The sequence below is a fragment of the Lactuca sativa genome, chromosome 2 (genome assembly GCF_002870075.4).
Source record: "Lactuca sativa cultivar Salinas chromosome 2, Lsat_Salinas_v11, whole genome shotgun sequence".
In the NCBI taxonomy this organism is placed as follows: domain Eukaryota; kingdom Viridiplantae; phylum Streptophyta; class Magnoliopsida; order Asterales; family Asteraceae; genus Lactuca; species Lactuca sativa.
Genome location: NC_056624.2, coordinates 211,502,511 through 211,510,594, shown reverse-complemented (window position 1 = coordinate 211,510,594; position 8,084 = coordinate 211,502,511). Strand labels below are relative to the sequence as shown.

Here is an 8,084-nt window from a genome sequence, read left to right as displayed (position 1 = left end):
CTGAATGGTGTGTCGGTTACATTGACGTTGATTATTCGATTTGGTGGGCATAATTTCGGATATATGTAGATGATCTATGAATCGTTTACAGGTCTCTGATTAGAGACGTGATTTAAACTACTTTTTTGGTAATGTCTTGGTCACCGAAACAATAAGCGACAAGGGTGGAATGGTGGTAAGGTGGTGACCGTGCAAGGTGGTGTTGGGGGAGGCAGCAACTTTGGTTGCTCCTATGTTTTCCGGTGAGCAGGTCAGAAACGAGAGAGAGGAAGGAGGCATTGGAAGGAATTCAACAAAGGATAGATATTTGATCAGGTTTCTCTATGTTTTATTTATTTATTTAATTTTGTGTATTTTCTTACATCTGAAAATCTTTGATATATATTCCAAAATTGGGCAGAAATGTATTACATATAATATAACACTTCAGAATCCAGGGGTTTGTTTGTTTAAATGTTAGATAGAAATCATTAGGGTGTTTAGGTTTGTTTCATTTGATAGAAAACAATGGGTGTTTGGATTGGGTGTTTGACAGGGAAGGGAAGGAAATGAAAAGCAGTTTTTTGGCTAATAGACATATCAAACTGAGCAGTTTTTTGGCTAATATCTATTGGAATGGAATTAAGAATTCCAATTAAGTTGGAATGGAATGACGAATTCCAATTCTTTTGGAATCACAAAAGTTGATGCTTGAAGAACGGACCACAAAATGTTGATGCTTGAAGAACGGACCACAAAATTGAAACGGACCTCATTATTCTTTTAGAATGTATTAGTCGTTGTTAGATTTTGATGTAATTATTAACAATTGTTACCCGTATTCTATAAGAAATAATGTATCTGTTGTTTTATTCTTCAATTGATTGTTCAATAATTTGTTATTCTACAAGAAGTTTTTAAATTCATGATAAAGAAATAGGTTCAAGAATATTTTTATTATTTATGGTTCAAGAATATTTTTATTTTTGAATATACTCATAAACATATTTTGTCAAAATGTCCGAATTAAAAGATTTATAATTCGTAAAATCGGATTTTTAAAATTAATAGAATCTATTTAAAAATGCAATTTTCCTTTATTAAATCTATATTAATTGACTAAATTACCCTTGTAATTAATTAAGATAATTTTTTCAGTTATATTTAATTCAATAATATATATTAATCACTTTCTTAAAATAAGTAAATTTGATTGACCTACATTTATGAATACAATAACACAATAATTACTTTAAACAAAATAACCCAATCCTATATATATATATATATATATATATATATATATATATATATATATATATATATATATATATACTAGTAAACTTATCGGGGCCGTGATAATCACGGCCCTAAAGAAATGATAGGTAAGTTAGTTTTAAATGATATAAAATATAATATAAAAAAAAAACACCATTTATAACAATAATATAACTACGTTTACACATTTACAATTATATTAATTAATTTCCCTAAAATAAAGGAACATGAAGATGTCAGTACAGCAAGCGTCTAATGGAGTTTCTCGAAGCATATAATTTCTCCATATTTAATCTGAATATAACAAAAGGAATTTGTTTAGCAGTTTTTCAGAGTGCCACTTCCACATATAGACTAAAAGAATATGCTCATGAATATTTTGTAGATGTCAGTTTTTTAAATAGCTTGCAACCGGATAAGGTAGTAGATGGTGAGTTTTCATTTACTTGTGCATTATATCATAGAATGTAAAGATGAAAAGAAGAAGAAATGCAAGAACAGGACCACTGATCTGCCCAGATGGTTATGGTAACAACATCCATGCAGAAATAGATAAAATTTCCAAAAAACATCTTATAGATCACACTTTCATCTTACTTGAAGCTCGGATTGTTGCACTCTGTTAACTTCTAGATCGCAGTTTTATCTTACTTGGTTAATTTGTCATCCACTCCCATCCCATTTTTAAATTTATATTATAATTAACAACAATACTGATTACTCTCGTAACTACCAGATTCCTCACTTCTCTCTTTCCTTCTCCGGTTTGACCAGATTAGGTCAAAACTGTGTTCTTTTTTCCATTTGTATCTATAATTGGGATTATTAGCACATCCATAAGCATGTTTTCCCTTTTCCTATAATAACGTCCTCATCCTCATGTTTGTTGACAACCGGAAAAATATAAGATGGTAATAGGAAAGTTTCAATGAATTTTTATTTTACTTATGGTTTAACTTTATAATTTTTGCAAAATGGATCTTATTGTGTAGCCAATTTTATAAATAGAGCTTTATCATATTGAGCAAGAGATTGAAGAAAACTTATTGATGTCAGTGATGATGGACAAAGTATGGGAAGTGGTGTGCTTCTTAGGGACATAAAGAGATGATTGTTAAGCTTCATTTTTCATTGTTTCATATTCCAAAGGCCATTGAGGCTCCTATATAAATCAATTTTGTCACTCTTAGATGTTGAGTTGAGTTTTAGAGATGATGATGCATTGTGCATGTGTATTTACTTACCATTTTTCAAGGGTTGAAATGAATATAGAAGCATTTGTGATATGTAGAGATTCAGTTATTACTTGAGATAAGTTACTCCCATTGATGTTGCTAGCAAGACTTGCAAGATTTTTCAACAGACAATTGGGAAATCTTGATCATTCCTATACTCTGAGTTTTTAGCTACAATGAAGAAAGAAAAAAAAACAACTAAATCACAAGGTAAGGTATAATTTACAAAACATACACAAAATAATCTTCCATTTTCATAACTTTCTAAACCGAGACCAACAATATAAAAAGAAAAGTACAACATCACACCTGGTAGTCTTGTTACACAATGTGTCATAGCTTATGATTCCAGGTTCAATAGTGTATCTACATGTATTAAGGCCAAAAATATTATCCATATTTAAGATTTCTAAAAATTTCATTCATGTTTCGATTCCAATAATCTCACTTATTTATTTTCTTTTTATTACTATTATTATTTAAAAACCTACTGTTTGATGTAAAGAAAGTATTTTTGTAAAATTACATAAACTAAGACTGTACCCACTAATTCAGGAATCATGGTTGTTAGCTATATGTCTATCATTTGCTTTAAGAAAATCAACTCCGTAGTCATGACTACTATAAATTTAAAATCTCATTAATATTTGCTTTTATTTTTGAATGTTTGATAAGAGGGACGCACCTACTAAGTTGAACACTTTAATGTTATCATCTAAAGCTTATGCAAGAGATTTTCCATCAATAATGCAGCGTACAGATCAGAAGATATCTAGAAAGTTGAGCTTTCCTTGCTAATATATGCTTCTTTACATTTTCTTCTGTGATCTGCAAGGGCAAAATCGTCATTTTATGAGAAAAAATAATGAAAACATAAAAGTTGACGCACGCTCACCTTTGAGATTATGTTTTTTTTCCCTGAATTTTTTTGACTAATATGATTTCAGAGATCCCAAGGTTATTATAATTTGTTTCATTCGTTGTCTAAGCAACCTATAAGCGAACCTGTATGAAACTTTCAAAAAGTTTCTATTAGGATGTCATATTTTGATAATTATACCCGACTATAGCATTGCACATTTAAAAAAAACCCTACATGAAAATGAACTCATTAGCTTTACAATAAGGTTAAATTGTAGGATAGAGTATATATGAGGCTGTAACCACGATGATGTGTAGTGAAGAAGATAAAACCTGTGTATGGTAAGCCAATGTCTACAAAAGTTAAACATGTATTAATGTATAACAAATATAAAAAGGAGATAAAATAGACTACCTTATGAGAAGCATTGTCGATTGGACTGAAAATAATAAAAAAGGAGGTAAAATAGACTCTACCTGATGAGAAGCATTTTTTTTATTAAACTCATGAAGAAAGAAGTGAAATCATCATTATCTTTAGCAACATAATGGTTGTTTCCGCTAAACTGAACTCATAATGTATTTAGGTGTTAGCTACCATTATTATTATCATTATTTCTACTGTTACTATTATGTAATTATGTTCAACATTTTAAGAACTTATTCTTCTAACTTTGTCTGGGTTTTCTATAGGTAATATCTCCTGTTTGGCAGCTTTGTGCAAGGCAAGGCTATAATATTGAAAAAAAAAACATTGAAAGGTTTCTTGTTAAAAATATATATAATAAAATAGCATTTAATCAAAAAAACCATTAAGCATTTTATCGAACACTTCATATGTATTAAAATTACATTTTTTTAAACCACAAAATCTATTCAAATGAGCTTAAATGGAGTGTTGGAATTCAACAGTCAAAGAATATTAGGAAATAAGTAATAACTGAAATACCTAAGTATGCCGATAGTCAAGCAAATCAAGACTCACTCAGGCAAATGATCTAACACTTGACTGGAAAAGGAAAGATTCAAGAAATTATTCACTTCAGTTCCCGAGATTGATGAATGTTTGGAATTTCAAATTTGTTTCATCTAGACAATAAAACCATCAAGTAAATTCCTAAATCATCTATGTACAAAGTTTCTATAAACAGATGAAAAAAATAGAGTTGTTGGAGTGCTAACTATAGACAGAGAAAGAGAGATAGATGATTGGTTAGGTGCCCTAATTGATAAAACCAACAAAATAAATAAATAGAGGAGAACAAAAGAGATCGGAGTGCTAATTATTAAGGCTGCAATTAAGTAATGTTGGTTCCTTAATTTACCTTTGGTATAACTCAAGTAGATCCTCGGGTACAATTTTTGATCCTTACCATGATGACGCCTGCTTAGAAAAAAGCCCAGGTGAGGTAAAAAGTTAGCATACACCTGGCCTAAAATATATTAAGATCCGTTGGTAGCTGGATCAAAATCAATATATCCATGAAAATCTGATCAATCAAAGAATTGAACTAATATTTAAACCCATCGGGAAAACACATGCAATCAACAGTATCCACCCAATTATTAACCTTGACCCCCCTAATGATGAATTTTCGGCTTCAAAAACAAAACAAAAAATTGCAAAACAGAATTTCAGAAATCAAATCGATTAAAAAAACAGGATGAGGGTTCAAAACATACGAAATAGACAATAGACAAAATAATAACAAACCAACCTGTCAATTAAAGTTGTGAACAGTATACCGGAGTGGTTGAATTGATAGTATCATACGAAATGGATCGATGATCACCACCGACAACTTGATTTGCAGAGAAAATACAAAAGTGGAAAGGATGTTTGTGAGATGGATGGCGAAGGAATAAGAAAGGAAGAATAAAAGTGGATGTCGGGAAATAAATAGCACGCTACGTAGATGGCATTCATATCAGAGAAACCCCAAGCGAAGTCTCCTGTGTCAAAGAAAATAGAATTGGTGGCGGCGTAAATATGGAGAGAGAAGGTAAGAGCATTAATATGAAAGTCTAATTTTGAGGCGGTGTAGACTATAGAGAAAACATGGCGGCCGCTCTCCTCCAATTACTTAAGGGGAAGCGAGGGACATCAGCTTTCTCAGAGCGCCATATCCGGTGTAAATCAACCAAGAAAAAGGGTTCCTCTTTGAAGAAAGAATCATGAAAGGTAGGTCAAAAATTAAGAGCCATGGTGGAAGCGTGAAGATGAAGAGACCCACAGAGGATATGGGTTATAGATAAATAAAACAGAGGACAGGGGAGGTGTCATATGGAGGAAAAATGGTGTAACCTAGACCTATTGATAAATAAACAGGTTGTGAGATGGCGCCTGAAACCAAGCAAGAGTGGCGAGTAGCCTTGGAGAAAACGCCGGGAAGGAAGAAAACCCAACAAGGAAGTAAGGAGACGCCACAATGACAGAATCATGAGGATATGAAAAAATAAAGATGACGGTGAGGCGGTATGAAGCAACCAAGCTGCTGACCAGCATACCGGTTAAAAATTACCGCCCATAGCCTTATTATTGGAGGAACGAAGGAACTTATCGACGTGGACCAAAATGTAACTCTCTAACATATAGGTAATGATATATATATATATATATATATATATATATATATATATATATATATATATATATATATATATATATATATATATATATATATATATATATATATATATATATATATATATATATATATATATATATATATATATATATATGTCAGAAGTGGTCCAGTTGTTAAATGAAATTGCAGTTTCGTCCCTTTTTGGCGGACGGTGATTTCACATCAAGTTGTATTATGCATCCAGACATTTAAACAATGTATTCATAATTTACCTCTAAATTTGGGTATATTTGTTGTTCCTAAACAAAAATTATGAAGATAAGAAAAGATCAGTTTTTTTTTTTCGGCTGGAATTAAAGCAAAAAGGTAATTGTTTATTAGTTTAGGTCGTGCATTCATTTTGTGTTAACATTTCTTACTTGGTTTTAATTTTATTATATATTGCATATTTGCAACAACATTTCTATTAAAGGTTATTATTAGGCTCATACAATATGCCACATTTATCGATCAATTTCAGTCACTTGGGAGCTTGAAATTTGATTTCCTTGTTGGTTACTATAGTAGTTTAGATCGGTATATAAATGGACTGTGATTATTTGTAAATAACTGTTTTGTAAGGCCAACATTTTCCATGACTTCTACCTCCAAATGTCATGGGCAATGAACAACAAGTTGAACACTTCAGTGAGTGACTACCTTCATTTCATTCAACTTATTATTAGACATTCTAAATGTACCATTGTATAGTATTTTGTTCTGCTCATCATGATATCATAAAATTAACCACTATTTTCTTGAATTTTGTTGATTTAGACCTGAAGAAACTTGAGCTGAATGACCGAATGCAAGGGATGGACTCACAAATACAAATTCTTAGCTAATTGGCTACTACTCAACAAGCTACATGATAGAAATAAAATAATGTATGATAAAGTGAGTGCTTATTGAACTTAAATATAAAAACATTCATGCCTTAACCAATGAAAGATTATTAAAATGGCATGTTTTAATTAGTAAAATTGAGGAATATGCCCCTATAGTATACACTCATACACTTGAACTTGCTTGCCAAAACTATAATGGATTCTTTTATTAATATTATTAATCACTTTATTAATAAGAATCGGTTGTAATTTCATTTGCCATTTCAACCTCTGTATTTTTTCCTTTCATTTTTGCCTTATGTTACTTTACTTATATTCAAAGGACAATGTATTATTCTACCCTGTTGCGACTTCCGACTTCTCTGGTAAGTACTCTTGCATCCATACTTTTCCTTATCCATTTGAGTATGTTATCTATCTCATATGCAGTAACCTATGTTTGTATTGAATGTAATTTTCACAAAATTCCAGAAAGAACTGTTACTCGATACCTTCCAAGATAAGTTTATTTGATGTCGCAACAGCTTCAGTTAGATTTTCATTATGTGGATGAAATCATATTTTTAATCTTCTAAAAACGTATACACTTAGTATTAATCTTGGTTCTAAGTAATTGTAACTTTCTTTGTCAAATATTTTCTAAAGACACCAATTCCTTTTATAGGCTCCCTTTGATTTTGAACTTGTGATTGATCTTTATCACTAAGGTTGTCTTTGATGTTCTTTTATGGGCTCCCTTTGATTTTGAACTTCAATTTTTTTTTTTAAATTGTTCAATTTTTTCTATTTGTTCCCTAAGGTAAATTATTAATCTAATAGTGACTTTTAATATGATATCCAAAGGGTAAATGCAAACAATAGCAACAATTCATTAATTTATTTGTGACTTAGCAACATACTTCGATTGATTTGGTTATTATAGTATCATAGGTTATTATAGTATCATACTTTCTTTTATTCCTATTATAATATTGTAGTTTAAAAAAAGTTAAAGTAGAATTCTATGAGAAGTTGTTACGAAGTTTTTGGTATTTCTCAATTGCAATTTTCAACTTCTCATACCTTGCTCATTCCATTTCCTTTTGGGTTGTATTGAGCAGTTGTTATGAATGAATGTATTTTGTGTTGAATGATGGTGGCAGCTGAGTGAAGTATATTTGAAGGTGATAGAGAAAAAGATAGATGAGTTAGATTAAGATTTTGTGGCTTTTGTAGATGAAAGGCCTGCTCCTTCAAGAACCCAACTGCTGGAAAAT

At 30.9% G+C, this 8,084-nt stretch overlaps 1 long non-coding RNA gene across 7 annotated transcripts; it reads right to left on the bottom strand.

The window, feature by feature from the left end:
• Window positions 1-1,375: 1,375 nt before the first annotated feature.
• Window positions 1,376-5,935, bottom strand: LOC111888308 (uncharacterized). 7 transcript variants are annotated; one of them, XR_002849155.2, is made up of 6 exons: window positions 5,072-5,935; window positions 3,388-4,737; window positions 3,178-3,320; window positions 2,802-2,858; window positions 2,502-2,663; window positions 1,376-1,551 (listed from the first exon to the last, which is right to left on the bottom strand). It is a non-coding gene; the product is annotated as an uncharacterized LOC111888308 (long non-coding RNA). The 7 variants fall into 7 exon arrangements; XR_008230429.1 differs by having other exon boundaries at window positions 3,178-4,952; XR_008230427.1 differs by having other exon boundaries at window positions 3,178-4,737.
• Window positions 5,936-8,084: the final 2,149 nt, after the last annotated feature.